Consider the following 15,406-nt stretch of genomic DNA (forward strand, 5'->3'; position numbering starts at 1 on the left):
TATTTCTAAATAAATAATACTTTCAATCCTGAAAAAGTGATCATCTTATGTGTGTGACCATGTTTATGTCAAAAATGTTTAAAATGGGGCATTCAAGTGGTCATAAAGTACAATTAACAGAATATGCACTTCAAAGGAATAGCAGATAATCATATTAACTTGCTAGTTAACAGCACATGGAACCATGTTTTGCAGCTTTATAGCATTGTAAATAGTGAGTGCTATTACTGAACTCTACAGTAAATGTTTTATTCATCTGAAAATAAGGTGGCACAGTAGCCATTGCCCTGAAGGTAACTTTCTTTATTGTTCTAAAGGGAGCTGCCTTTATATAGGTTGTTGGCATCTGGTGAGATAGTTGTGGAGTACAGGTCTTTTGCATACATCCAACCTGGGGAGGTTGCCAGTGTGCCCTCCAGAGTAAATCTGTGCAGTCTGCCATGCCTGTCACCCATCACTTTCCCAGAGTAGGAGGTGTGCTTGTGTTGCATGATTGTGGTGCCCATCAGGAGCAGGGCTACAAAGGACGGGGGTTCCTGGCAAACCTGTAGACCCAAGAAATTGGTGCTGAAGTGACAGACAATATTAGTAATGGGATATCTGTCGGCCCTGGTCTCCTGCAAGTTCTTGTATTGTTCAACTTTCTCCATCACTCCATGTTCATGACCATGTAGCAGGGTTGTTCTTTGTCTAATTCACAAATCTTTCATCAGAATAGGGAGAAGTAATTTGTGCTCAACCACTTACCAAGGCCATCTGACCTGAAAGGGAGCAGCCACTCAAAGTAAGTGTTCAAAGGCAAAGCCACTGCAACATTTTAATGAGATGTGCGGATCGCCCTCCACTATCACCTTTGGTCAGGTATGTCAGAAGAGAAATGAGAACAAACCAGAGTTATCCGATTGCCCGAAGGATTGCAAAATGAATCAACCAAGAAAATGGCATTATTGGATATCTGCCATCATCACAGGGACTGATGAGTGAAAACATTATGGAATCATGATTTCTAAGAGACCAAACTAAACTGTCAGACAGATGTATTAGGACCCAAGTAAATCCCTCCACTTGAAAAATGCAGTCATTGTACCAATTCTGTGTGGCGGAAAGTTATCTTCAATTGCCACACTCTGATGATATGTTTGCACCCATTCTAAATGACTTGTGAAGGACTGGCTTGCATTCTTAAGAACTGACAGCAAAAAGATTGGCCTGTGTCCTGAGAAACTGCCTTATCAACAAAAAGAATTACAGTCAGATTTTAGAGCAATGTCTTGATGACCACTGCATGAAGCATCAAGTGCTGCTGAGACTGAAGCCTTCTGCTGCTCATCAGTCTGACCTATATAACAACATCACAGAGTGGAAAGTTCTACCCACCACCAGTCAATAATAGAAAATGAAGATCCCTGGTGCGCGGGGTGTAAGAGCTCAAGATGCCACCTGGTGAACCGCTGTGCTTTGCAAATCTTCTTCTCTGAGACTGGCATGATGCTTTGTAAGTTGAGTGCAATGCTTTAGAAGTTGGTGTGGCTAGGCATGGATCCCCTGAAGAGGACAAATGGACGAAGAAAGTTGAATTGAATCTCGAGGCCGTACAAGCCTATCTCCCTTTTGTGGGACATCAGACTGCCTTCTGTGCATGGTGTAGCACTATGGGATTGTTTTATTGAACAGAACAGTACCCAAGCAGCTTTGACCGTGTGGGCTATGGCCAGTGAGACAAGAGAAAAGGACTCTGACCTTCTTTGCCAGATTCCCTCCTTCCAAATAGAAAAGCAAACATTTGTCCACCAAAAAGACAGCAAGATTCTTGCTGATGTTCCAGGGCTGGATGATATACATCTTCCCAAATTTGTGGTGCATGCAGAAAGGACTATAAACCACATCAATACGATTGGTTGCCACTGCCACCAACTAGCAGTTGTCTTATGATGTGGAATCGTCAGAACATTACTTAAAACCACCATAACAGTTGACACCATTCGATTCACTTGCTGCCATTTAACTTCCCTTATTGTTTTCAGGTCATACATAGTCTATTCTGTCCTCTTGCTTTGGACGTTTCAGTGACACTCTTGTTTTTAAGGATTCATAAATGATTAGTTAAGCATCTGAAAGTTCTTGCAGGGCCCTACTAGTATCTCATAAGAAAATTCTGCCCCTGCTAATTGGAGTTTTGGTTTCTGCCATGTGTACTCCAATATGAAGTAATGTATGGAGGAAACCTATGAAAGTCATACAAAATGGAAAGAAGGGTTATCATTAGATGCTCACTGCTACAGAGGAGTAGATACTGTCACTTCACATAGCAATATTGCATTTTGCTTGATTTTCTGAATAAAGGAATGCAGACTTCAGAAGATGTGCAAGTGATTTGGTCACATCTCTGGCTATTTGGTTCTTTGGCCAGAAGCTGCCTTCACTGTGCTGAGATGGAAAGAGAGTTAGCCCAGGGTCCCCAAGATGACCGCTGGTGCCAAAGGTAATGGACAGATTTTTCCAGGGAAACTGAGGTCGACCACAGCCTGGCACTCGACCCTCTGATCGAGTCAGACACGGTTAGCATATTTACATTTGATAAATGTTAAGTCTGTGCTTGTATATTTTGTGCTTTAGGGATGTTCAGGAAATGTGAAGTGTTGTCCTTTGGATAGGATACGATGGGTCTGGCTGGGTTATGTCAATGGTGTGGAGGGGCGGTATTTCAAGGACATTGGACTGGGTACATATAATCAAAGGTAGGAGAGAGTAGGCTCTAGAAGTAGAGTGAAAAATGGGAAGACAGGAATGAGTGTCAGGATCCTATGGCACACCCTATCAGGTTGAATGTGTAGGATTCAGCCATCCTGGGGTTTCTGTGAGCTTCACGGCTTCAAACAGAAAATTCCTCAGTGAGGTGTAGATTACCACCTCCCTCCTCAAAGTCTGTTCCCTTACCCTAACTCACTCCACTGGCTGAGTTGCAGCAGATAGCTGGCAGACGGCTTTCATATTCCTAGGAGTGAGTGCACAAAAAAAAAAAAAAAAAGGGGAAGCAGGGAAAAAGGGGAGCTAGATAATCGAAAGCCAAAGAGCTCCAGCAACAGGGAATCCTTCCATAATAGGTACCACCAGCATGGAAAAACCATGCGCAAGTTCTTAAAACAGTTGGCGGACTCACTCATGAAGATAGAAATTATTTCTTTCCAGAGTATCTTTGAGTTAGAATGCTTAAGCAACTTAAAGAGACAACTGAAGGAACTGAGAAATTAGATAATGAACCATGGCCGGCTTTCCTGCAATTATACAAGGAAGCAAGAAAGAGAAAGCATGAGTTACAACTACTTGAGATGAAGGACTTGTTCCTCCCTAATGCCTCGCCTGCTCTATATTTGCAAATAACCACCAAGAAATCTGAACTTCAAAGAGAGGATATTATGGATATTTTGAATTTCTCAATGCCAGCGGGTGATGCTAGGGTGTCAGAAAACTGTGCAGTGCTCGCCGGTACAAGAAGACACATAAGCAGATGCAGCAAGACCACTGACTGACAAAGAGGCTTGCAGTGAAGCATTACAGGACAGCACATATCACAGGACAAGAGGCTGATTTATTCACCACACACACTGCATCTGGTCACTCCCTGCTAGACCCCAGATTCACTGAACTTTAAGCCCTAGGCCAGCCCGGTCTAGTCTTGGATTCACTGAGAGTTTAGCAATGAATGCACATGAGGCATCACACATGCATTCCTCTAGTGACATTTCTAAAAACAAGCCCAAGAGTATTTTCCATAAGCTATCCTTCCATTTAGAGAATTCCCGGGTCTGAGAAGAATGACCACCCATGTCCCATGGTCTCAAAGAATTCTCCAGTATCCATGAGAACCCTGTGAGAGTCCATGAGGAATTGCAGATTGTGTATGAATAATATAAACCTAGTAGGGTAGATGTGGATCAGTTGCTGAGATTAGTGGTGCATGAGCGAGGAGAGAGATCAGTTACTGGAAACAGGGAGTTAATCACACCATGCACCTTCTTATGATATTGCTTTGGCTGCTGCTAAAGAAGGGCTATTGGGTACTGTCATGGAAGTGTGTACAGTCAAGCCCGACTGGACAAAGATTTCAAACTGTAAAAGAAACAATGGAGATGCTCCCCCAAATTACTTAGATATACTAAAGAAAGATGAAGGTGCTGCTTTGTGCCGGGATTGCAAATGATTCAAACTGTACAAAAGCCAAACAGTTTGTGATTACTCAGGATGGATTCAATCTAAAACACCTTCTGCATGGTCCAACACATATGGCTGGACATACTTTGGATCTTACTTTTTCTCACTCTCTGAATGTTCATGTTGGCCCAGCTCTTGAGCTACTTTGGTCCGATCATTTCCTGGTAGCTTTTAACATTCTCATTGACTTGCCCAATAAGCAACAGGTGGCATTTCAGAAAACTTCAAGACTTTAGCACCAAATTTCTGAACCTCTTATTTGAGTCTCTCCAAGCAATCGCTCTTGAATTATCGGACTCTGCATACTCTGATGTAAAAAAATATGAGTAGCTGGTTATCCGAAGCCTTAGATCTCATTGCCCTTATAAAAATACTTCTATCCCAAGGACAGCAAGACCATCAAATCCTTGGTTTTCTGCTGCTCTAAAAGAGGAAAGGTTGCACTGTTAACGCTTGGAGCGAAAATGGAGGAAATGTTATGACAGGGAGGCAAAAACTGTGGCTAAGAGAGCCTTGATGAAGTATCGCAAATCTTCTTGCAGGGCATATATGGAGTTTATCTCCTGCACAATTGCCTCTGCATCTAATAAACCGCAGGAACTTTTTAAGATTGTAAATTTCTTTCTTGCCCCCAGTGCCACTCAAAATCAACTTACCTTGTCAGCTAACTTATCTGAGGAGATCTCAGACTTTTCTTTTTTTCAAGATCATAATTATTTATAATCAGTTTCCTACTCAAAGTGTGCTTCCGTTTATTACGGGTGGTAGCTTTTCTTCTGGCCCTCTTTTGTCCAATGTTGAGCCTATCTCCTTGGAGAACTTATCCATTGTATTGGCCAATTGCAAATCTGACTCGCCTCTTGACCAATACCCTCCTGACATCCTTAACTTGGTTGCGACTCTTGTTAATCCCATTCTGAATAAGGTGATGAATTCCTCCTTAGATTCCACCTTCATTCCGAGGAGCCCAACAAGACCCCGAAGTGCTCAGCAATGACAGACCAATTTCACTTTAGCCTGCAGTAGCAGAAATGTTGGAGACAGTCACCAAAAAACTCTACCACTTTCTGGAGTCAAACCATTTACTACATGATATGATACTCAGTCTGGCTTCCGTTCAAGGTATAGCACAGAGTCCTCCTTATTCAAGGTCTCAGAGTTCATAAAGGACAATCTTGATCTGAATTATTCGGCAATGGTAGTTCTACTTGATTTACCATCAGCATTTGACTCAGTCTCTCACTCTATTCTTTTAAACAGGGTTAGTAATACTGGAGCCCAAGGGCAGGCATTGGTCTAGCTTAAATCGTATCTTGAAGTCACAAGCAGCATTTCTTTCTCCCTTTAGCTGATCCACCAAACCGCTTGACTGCACGGATCCTCAAGGCTCTGCCTTGAATCCTACCCTCTTTAATGTTTAGTTGGCACCTCTTGTGTAATCTTGAAGTCCGTGGGTGATCTCCTACATGGATGATACTCGCTCCTTCTGTCGTTCCAGGATAATGACGTAGCTTTAAATTCCTTTGAGCATTGTTTGAAATCAGTCTGCGAGTGTATGAACAGCAACTGCCTTAAACTGATCTCTAAAAAAACAAAGCTTTTGTTGTTTGGCATAGGTCATTATGCAGACTCATCACATAACTGATGGCCTTCTGAGTTGGGTGCCTCTCCTTCACCATCTTCGATTGTGAGAAATCTAGGCATCAAATTTGATTTGTATCTGTCTTTTGAACCCCAAGTGAAAGCATTACCAGCAAGCTGTTTTGCAGCTCTTAAATCATTAAGGAGGATGCTACTTCTGGTACTTGAGATCAAACGCAAGACTCATGTCCAGTCTCTGGTGACTTCCAAGTTGGACTCGGCTAATAGCTTGTATCTGGGCTTGCCATCTTACCTGATGCATCACCAGCAGATTATTCAAAATGCTGCAACGCGTTTAATATTAAAGGTTCTGGCACACTTATCAGTGTCTGCCTATCGGCACCATCTTCACTGGCTGCCCATTGCTAAACGAATCAAATTTAAGACTACCTTTGGGTGGCTCTCTCCTCCAGCAGGGTCGCGTAGTCTGCTGGGGAGTAACACACTAAGGTTGTGTGGAACACCTGTCGGCCAACTCATACAGGTGTTCACAAAGGAAGAAGGCTAGAACTATGCTACTCCACCAGTGACTGTAGTCTCTACAACTGGCAATAATTTTCACAAGGCTGCCAACACCCCCTCTCACACTCCTCTGACTCTCTTGCCAATGAACAGGCTTAAAGCCCTTGCGGTGTTCATGCCCTCATCCTCAAACAGCGCGGATACCGTTTTATTCCCTCCCATTTGACACTGCGATATTAGCAGCATCTGACAGCTCAGAGGCTTCTGCAGATGTCACCACTAACCTAAGCTACGATCTCCCATACCACCACCTTTAAAAACACGCAGGCAGCCGTTGTGCCACATGAACTAAGCCTGACATCGAGAAATGTCACACCGGCTCGGACATCACTATAAACTGATGGGCTGCTACACCTCTCTGGCTGAGATGTTTGCCACTAGGCTGGCATTACACACTGTTCGACAAATCTCAAGCTTCTGCTATGATGCATAAGGCGGTGCAAGGCGAACTGATGCCCCTTCCTCCCGCAGAACGTGATGAGGGCCCCATGAGTCTATCCCACAACCATTCTTATGCCTTTTGCTGAATTGGGGGACCCTCACGCCATGCTTCTGAATTCTTACTCTAAACGTGGACGCAAACCGATAGCATCGTGGCGCTGCTGCCTCACAGCTCCAAATCTTACAACGAATTCGTCGTGTGCACCCACCGCCCCGCCTTAATCTTCACGTTTCTCCCACACATACTAGAGACCGACCGCTTGTTGCCATCCCTGTGCGCCCTCGACCTCAGTCTGTCACGGAGATTAAGGAGAGCTTCCGTCACTGACCTGACCATGCCGTGTCCTCTCCTGGGCTGCGTCCGACAGCTAACGTCGCCGTATCAAGAAGGTGAAGATCTCTCCCTCTGGGACCGGCTGTCAATCGCCTCCTTCGCCTCCAGACAAGACAGCGATGGGGGTCAGCGTCTGCACGCCGCCTGGAGTAGCGGCTCGCGTGCGGCACGCCGATCCTCTTTGGTGCGTTGTGTTCCGGTGCAGCAGAGGGCGGTTTCTTCCTGGATGAGTGAGCGTTCTATTCCGGGGCGGGAGCATTTTCTGGACAAGCGTCCTGTTCAACGGGGTAGGAGTGTAGCGTAGAGCCCTCCCTCTTTCTGCCAATCATTACAAACTAGCTTCCCTATTGACTCTGCCCGAGTCGATAGCAGAACACGGGAAATAGAAGTTTTAAGGTCCGCGGGAGGTAAGGAACGTGTTCGAAAATATGCTGCCAGATTCAGGAATGCTGGCAATAGTGTGCAGCGGCAAAAGGAGTCTTTGGTGCAGTCGTTGCGCTTTGCCTCAGAATGTTACTCTGTTTACATTTTTCTATGTTCACCTTTACGTCGCACATAAAATTAATCTTGCATACATAATTTATTATTTAACTCAACTCCTTTTGTACACCTCAGAAGGTTGTGAGGCCGAGCAATTACCCCCTCAGAATTGAGCCAGACACGTTAGAGTTATGTGAAGAGTTCACGTGAGCACCCTGATCAGTCTTATGAGCCCAAAGCACGTATATGCTAAGATAGGTTTACATGCCCTTTCAGTAGGTAGACACTGAATGACATTTCCAAGCTAATATTAGAATTTTTCAGATATTTTGCCCTGATCCTCGAGGGCTAAGGGAATGGTGAGGATTAAGCTCTCTTCATAAAAGTTAATAAGACATAATTCTAGGGCCTGCTTTATTAAATAATGTGTGCATAAAACAAAGAAAATATCTGCCTAGGTACCTCACTTTCCCAGAATCAGGAATGGTAGATATTTAGAAATGTGCCTGTAATAAGTATAATGGAATTCTATATTTTAAACTTCATAGTTAAAGGAAGGGTTTATTTACATTCCTGGGAGGGCCAACCAGGAAAATTTGGTGGGCACCCAAAAGCTGGTAAATTTATGTCTGTTCAACCACAGTTTGCATTTATTTTCCCTATTTTGGAAATGCAAACACATCTAACCCCTGTACAAGGGTAAATGTATTTCCCTGGAGGAAACGGGGAATGAACCTCATCATAGTTGTGGGTGATAGAAGGTAAACAGTTTTCCTATTGTGAAATGTTTTTTCTTATGGAGGTGCCAATAACTGGATGTGGACATGCTTTTTTGCATTGAGTGTATTCTTGAAATTATACACAATTCAACATGCAGATATACTTACACATCATTTAAAACTGCAAGTGTCTTATATTTTTTGACTACTATTGGAGTTAATTGAGAATTCACAAAGACATTTTTTTTCTTAAAATATAGGAGTATTCACACTGGAGCAAATTTACAACTTTTTTTGTGGCGACTGTGAGGTGGTGGGACACTTCTTCGAATTGAGCCCCTTATGTCCATCTCCCACTCCCAAATACATGAGATGCCTTAATGGTATTAGACTTGCTCTTTCCACATAATAGGCACTTTGCAGCTTTGTATAAATCGGCCCAAGTCGTTGCCAATGCCTTTACTTTGCTTTACATTGAAGTATACATTAATAAAATGAATCAGTTTCAGCCAACACCACATTCAGGTTGCGAATCGTACTAGGAACAAACTCTGACAAAGGTGTGAGGTAGGACATTGTTTCAAAGGTTACAGTGGTGACTTAAACATCAGGCTTTAAAGAGAATTACTGTGATTTAGGGGTAACATCCTGGGTATTGTAAACAAAGGAACGGTAATGCAGTAAATCGTTTGCTACATTTAATATGGTTGAAAGTTTGGTAGGAGTAAATTTAGGACGGAAGAATGCTCCTTTGTTTAAGTGGACAGTTTAGTAAGAACCCTTTCATCCCTAGCTTGCAGGTGTGATATTCGAAAAGAAGCGATTCACTAATTTCTGTATATTCCACACAAATCATGTTTTGGTTGCATGCATCTATTTAAAAATTACTAGCTGGTGTGTTTCATATTCAAATACCAATGTTTTCTTGCGTGTTGCACGTTATTTATACTCATGAATCCAATTGTTTTTGTTTTACACTTCAAATTTTCAGTTAATTTATATAATAAAGACCTTATTGTTTCAGATTATTCATTCCATTTTTGTTGTCATCCAACCAAATTATTTGTATAACTTGGCCCAAGTTGTTGCCAATGTCAGTGCTTCACACTGAAGTGTACATAAATAAAATGAATCAGTTTCAGCCGACAGCACATTCAGGTAGCAAATAGGAACTAACTCTGACAACAGAGTCAGGTAGCACGTATCTCTGGTTCAAAGGTTATAGTGATGACTTAAACATCAGGCTTTTAAGATAATTATTGTGGTTTAGGGGTAATATCCAGGCTATTGTAAGGAAAGGTAATGCAGTAAATCCTTTGCTATATTTAATATTGTTGAATTTTTGGTAGGACTACATTCAGGACTGGAGAATGCTCCTTAGTGATATAAATGGACAGTTGGGTAATAACACTTCCATCCCTAACTTGAAAGATCAGTTTTGCAGGTGTGGTGCACGAATAGAAGTGTATGACTCCTTGCTGTATATTTCAGACAAATCATGTTATGGTTGCATGCATCCTTTTAAAAATTACTAGTTGGTGTGTTTCATGTCGGGGTTTTTATTGTTCATGAATTCAGTTTCTTTAGTTTAACGCTTCAATTTTTCAGTTAATTTCTATAATATAGATCTTTTTGCTTCAGATTATTCATACCATTCTTTTTTGTCACCCAACTGGATTGTTCTTGTTTAATTGATTTACTTGACACATTACTTTCTGAAGAGTTGTGGTCATTGGGTCCAGAAACTTTTACATCCTCACTGAATTGCTGAGTACCCCCTTCAGGCTTAAACTTTTGAAGGAAGTATATTCAACAGTCAAGGTTTGTATTTGGAAAGTGATGTCGGTCTTGAAGGCCAATTTCAGTTAGCACTTAAATAAAGTTCAGTAAGTATATTGTCCAGTCAGCCCTATACCTTTAAAAAGTGATGACATTGTGTGCCATAATTTAGCATCCAGTAACTGAACAGATATCTATGTTTCTGTTCATATCGGTTATGCATCTAAGAGGTTTGCACAGACGTAAGTTTTGGTCTGATAAAGATTGTTTTGTTTTTCATTTACTATGAAATGTCAAGATATATCATAGTGGCTCCACTAAGGAGAAAGATAATGTGAATCATCAGAAAACAGCATAATAAATGGTTTCCCAAAGCGATTGCTACAGTAAAGCAATTTAGTGGTCAACTTAAAAGTCAATGGTGGAAATAAGTCTAGAATCTGACAGGCTGGACTGCAAAAGACATACTGAGCATATGAAAAATCTATCTAGTTGGCAAACTATTTTTCAGTTTATATTGCAATGAAAAGAAATGCTGTGCATTAATTATTTAAACGTTATAATGACCTAGGCTCATGTGCAGCAAATGAGGCCTCATTTGAAGTCATCCGTCACGGATTTTTGTAACCTTAGCAAATTTTGTTGTTTCAGGAGAAAATTTAGAACTCTGTAACATAATTGACTTGGAGAAAGATGGGCTGATTATGGCAAGAAACTGTCATAAGGAATTCTAATATAGATATATTCTTATACAAGGGTGTGGAATCTCTATAGTTCGACTCCCAGGACATATTGTTTGGGGTAAAGGGCAACAGTTTTTCATGTTTATTTTGTCCTTAGGGCAAGTAGACCCAACCCCCTGCAGCACAAACCCTTTGGCTTGCAGTTTACAGTAACACATTATAGATGAGGGAAGGGTATCACCTATAGGTAAGGTAATATTTGTGTCCGTATGTTAATGTTGTTCTAACTTGTATTTATGGTTCATTAATGCAAAATCTTTATTGTTAGAGTGAGCTCTCTAAGGAAATGTTGTAAACTGGGACTGCACTGCTGACAGTGGTCCCAGTATAAAATGTGTACACAAGTTTAACAATATAAGGCTATGTATAATGCTGCCAGAATGCTCTCTGATTAGATGCAAATATTCAAAGAAGCTTGAAAGCAAGATTAATAAATCTTTGCTTTCAAATTAAATGTTAACAAAAACGCAGTTAGTTAAAATGTTTTGCTAAGGAGCTGTGAAATGTTAGGTACAATTTCTTTGAAGCATCACAGAGTAAAATGTGTTAATGCATGCTAGGATTCCCAGAAATATTCATAATGGAAAATCAATGCAATCAGTTTTACGAAGATTATGGGAAACATGAAAATAAACAATCATTGTCAAAGCCAATGTGTCTGACAATGGACATCAGCCTTTTGGGTTTGTCAATGTGTGTCTTGTTTTGACACAATGTTCGTGAAACTTTATTGTTATGGGAGCTGCCAGGCCCTCACCAGTATTACAAACATTGGCAAAAACTATACAATTTTTTGGTCTCAAAAAGCACACATTGCCACAGTAGACCCAGACACTGAACAAAATTACTTTGTGTACAGATATGCTCCTTGTGAAAGAGCAGAATGCTGTCACTCATAGTTACACCAGTCTATTGATAGAGGGAGAGAGAGAAGACATAATTTTAGTAAAAACAAAATGACTTGGTTAACTCAAGGCCTAATTTGGGGCCCAATTCTTGAATAAAGTCACAAAACTGCCCTTCTATTAGTGCAGATTTACAGCTTTCATGAATTCACAATTTACAGCAGTAGGCCAGGAAATCATATTCCTAGAATATATTTGTGAACTGCATCTTAGCACGAGCAAATATGCATGCATGTGTAGATGTGTTCATGCGGAAATCTGTTGAGCCTTTACAAGTTGACTTTCCCTTCATCCACTTTTTTCCCCAACCATGGAAGTTTAAATTCTGTCCTTGACAGGAGTACATTTTCATCATTTCTCAGTATGTGGAAAAGATGTGAGAAGATCTGCTGAAAACCTTTAAAACATGCAAGTTACTAGGTGTGCACAGACACCAAAGCGCATTCCAACCCTGTAACTATTGCTTAACGGTATCTCTGGTCGCACTATGTATATTTGTGGAAAGGTGGCAAAATGCAGGAATTGCTAGAAGTCCAACATTACTGTAGTATAAGCCCTGGCATCATCAGAGAGGTTATTATCAGAGCTCTTATATAATGAGATTGCTGCCATAATCTATTGCTGCACTACATGGCACCGAAGAGACACATGGTTTTTCATTTTTTTACAGGATATGTAGATTTATGAAGCAACCTGCCCCATGGACAAGTAGATATTTTATAAAATTCTACTTCCTGTTATGTACCGCTCTAACTTCAGAAAACTGGAGTTAGTATCTCCTACAGATATTGAACCAGTTGCAGGTAATATATAGATTGTCTTTGACATTGAACATTAAATGAAGTACACATTTTATTTATCCCATGGCATAGGATGCATAGGCAATCCAGCTTTACAGAGGCATTGATCTTCAGCTTCTGTAGAGTGTCCTAGTTTTCCTTTATTGAAAAATACCACATTAAATACCAATAAACAAATACATTATGTCCCTATTCAACTCCTCCTTTCTTGTTCAGAATTATAGAATCTATATACTAACACTTCAGAATCAAAGCTATTTAAAAAAAGAACAACAAAACTTTATTCTGTCTATCAGTCTTGGTTCCTTCCTTTAAAGAGTTCAGAAACTGCTATTGTCATGCAACTGCTGGACAGAGGGCATGTAATAGCCCCTGGCTTTTATTAGATGTTTTTTCTATATCTAAGACTTAACCCCAGGCTAATACGTAAAAGGTTAGATTGAGAGCTTTGGACGAGATGAACAGCGTTACATGGATGTTCTCATATCTAACAAATATCTCAAAATATGTCCAGTCTGGGAATTTCTGCTCAAGCCCTAAAAAGATCTGGTGTGTCACCATGGGTTCCGTCCTTTCTAAAAATAATTGCATCCCCTAATCTACATTTTCAGATGTACACAAATGCCACCCAAATCCTGGTCGACAAAGAATATCTCTTATGAAACAGAAGTGGTGACAATATGTCTGCAGAAAATTGGAATCTGGATTTTGGATAACAGTCTATGGGGGTTATTCTAACTTTGGAGGAGGTGTTAATCCGTCCCAAAAGTGACGGATTTACCACCAGCCGTATTACGAGTCCATTATATCCTATGGAACTCGTAATACGGCTGGTGGTATATCCGTCACTTTACCGTCACTTTTGGGACGGATTAACACTCCTCCAAAGTTAGAATAACCCCCTATGTCTTTACATGAACAGGACAGAGATCTTGCTCTCAGGACAGAGATCTTGCCCTCAGGAGTTAGGTGCCTTTGTCTGGCTTTCAGAATTCTTATCTGTATGCATGCCATCTAAGACTAGAAAGCACTTGGGCATCGCATTTGATGATCCATTTTTTTTTTGATGATGAAATAACAGTAAGTTTAAAGTCTGCTTACCCTCATTTGTACACCATACCCAAAGTGGTTCTACTTCATGGTATCACAAGTTATGTCACGCTGAGAAAGCCATAGTTTTTTCCAGGTTATTATAGTGTTCAGTAGTCTACGTAAATATGCCTCCGTGAAATATAAGCACGATCCAGATAGTTTAAAACTGGGCAATCCTTATAATACTTAAACCGTGGACATTTTGCCATTTAACATACAACAGTGTGGCTCAGGACTGGCTTACAATCTGGAACTCAATTTTTTTTCAAACTTTATGTATCATCAGGAAAACATTATGGCTCTCATTATGAGTCTGGTGGTTTTAAGAACACCAGACTCCCAGTGGCGGTTGGACCGCCGTGGTCGTGGCTTACTTGTGACTATGAAACAGACTACATGCACAGACATCGAGAGTCCGGTGCTGTTGTCTTTACCGTTGATGTTTTCCATGAGGGAATGAATGGTGTTTCATTGAGCATTTTAATATACAAGGGGGAGAGACCGATTATTTGTTTATACCCCTATCCCTGCACGTGTCTATCTCACTATTTATGAGCACGTGTTTAAATGCCACTATGAATTGAATTACATGTACAGACATCGAGAATTCAGTGCGTTTACCTCTACCATTGATGTGTTCCATGATGAAATGAATGGTGTTTCATTGCGCATATTAGTATGTACTATTTCGCTCTTTTTTGATCTGACTGCATTATAAAGTCTTTCTGACATACATTGTGGTATCGTTGAAGGAGCTTGGTTGACTATTGAGGATCAGACTGCTTGCTGTTGATTTTGTTACTCATTTTGTATGCTCTCCTTGTTATGTGTCTCTGTTTACCTTGACCAGATTGTTTGTGTATCGGGCATCAGGCCTACGTGATCCCATGAAGCCCTTTCTCTAGTGGAGATGGTAAGCCCAACCAATATACTATCAGCATGGGTTGCTACCTCCCACTCCATCACGATGTGTTGCACAGTTTGTCACTATTTTACCACTGACTTGATTGAATTATTCTTTCATGTTCAATGAAGAGATTATATATTTTTAACCTCTGTTCCTTTTTGTATTTAGGGTGACTGATAGGAAAAAGCCAGTCCTGTTTTATCCTAGTAAGTGACTGACGACGTTTTGACTGTAAACAATAGATTGCAGGAGTCTATATATATATTTTTTTTCTCTTTTTTCACCTGGGTTTCGATTGAAGAAGTCCAATTATTTAATAGGTCCTGAAGAAGCGTCATAGGATCCTGTTGAGACCATATGAAGACGCGAAACATGTCGACCACATATTAAGGAATTTCGGATAATTACCGACTTCCTTCATTGAATTGTCTTGTGTGAGTGTCTGAGCATTACCTCAATTTTCACTCCCTTGCCATTTTTTTAATCTTGGCCATTTCCCAACATCAAAGAATAAATCACTTAGTGAGGGTCCTGAGCCAATCTTATCCTTTACTCTTGTATTCTCCTTCCCCACGGACCCATACTTGGCTCCGCGGCACCATCGGCAAAAACAAAAAGATCTCCGGCAAAGAGCCCCCCCTTTTTAGGGGGGAGCCCGTCAGACATTGCAGCACCGGTCTGACGAGGAGCTGTCCGATGATGAAGCATGACACCAAGTACGCTGTGTGAGGACTCTTGCTCCTGATGATCAGGACTCCTTTACTCCCTCTCCCTATTCTTTTGGAACAGTGTATCATATTCTATTATTAGGTTCTTTGGAGGATATACACT

At 41.0% G+C, this 15,406-nt stretch overlaps 2 protein-coding genes across 5 annotated transcripts in view; one reads left to right on the forward strand and one right to left on the reverse strand.

The window, feature by feature from the left end:
* Positions 1 to 7,366, reverse strand: part of ANKRD49 (ankyrin repeat domain 49) — a 58,071-nt gene extending 50,705 nt beyond the window's left edge. Inside the window, exon 1 of the mRNA XM_069202428.1 lies at positions 7,146 to 7,366. The gene's annotated coding sequence lies outside the window, so the exon portion shown is untranslated. The remainder of the gene's footprint in view (positions 1 to 7,145) is intronic.
* An 83-nt stretch (positions 7,367 to 7,449) lies between these two features.
* Positions 7,450 to 15,406, forward strand: part of MRE11 (MRE11 homolog, double strand break repair nuclease) — a 346,093-nt gene continuing 338,136 nt past the window's right edge. The window contains exons 1-2 of one of the 4 annotated variants that reach the window (XM_069202425.1): positions 12,451 to 12,579; positions 14,744 to 14,781. The gene's annotated coding sequence lies outside the window, so the exon portion shown is untranslated. Of the gene's footprint in view, positions 7,558 to 12,446; positions 12,580 to 14,551; positions 14,582 to 14,743; positions 14,782 to 15,406 lie in introns of those variants that run through there. The other 3 variants (XM_069202426.1, XM_069202423.1, XM_069202427.1) reach the window with 3 other exon arrangements.

The sequence above is a fragment of the Pleurodeles waltl genome, chromosome 8, assembly GCF_031143425.1.
Source record: "Pleurodeles waltl isolate 20211129_DDA chromosome 8, aPleWal1.hap1.20221129, whole genome shotgun sequence".
NCBI classification, from domain to species: Eukaryota; Metazoa; Chordata; class Amphibia; order Caudata; family Salamandridae; genus Pleurodeles; species Pleurodeles waltl.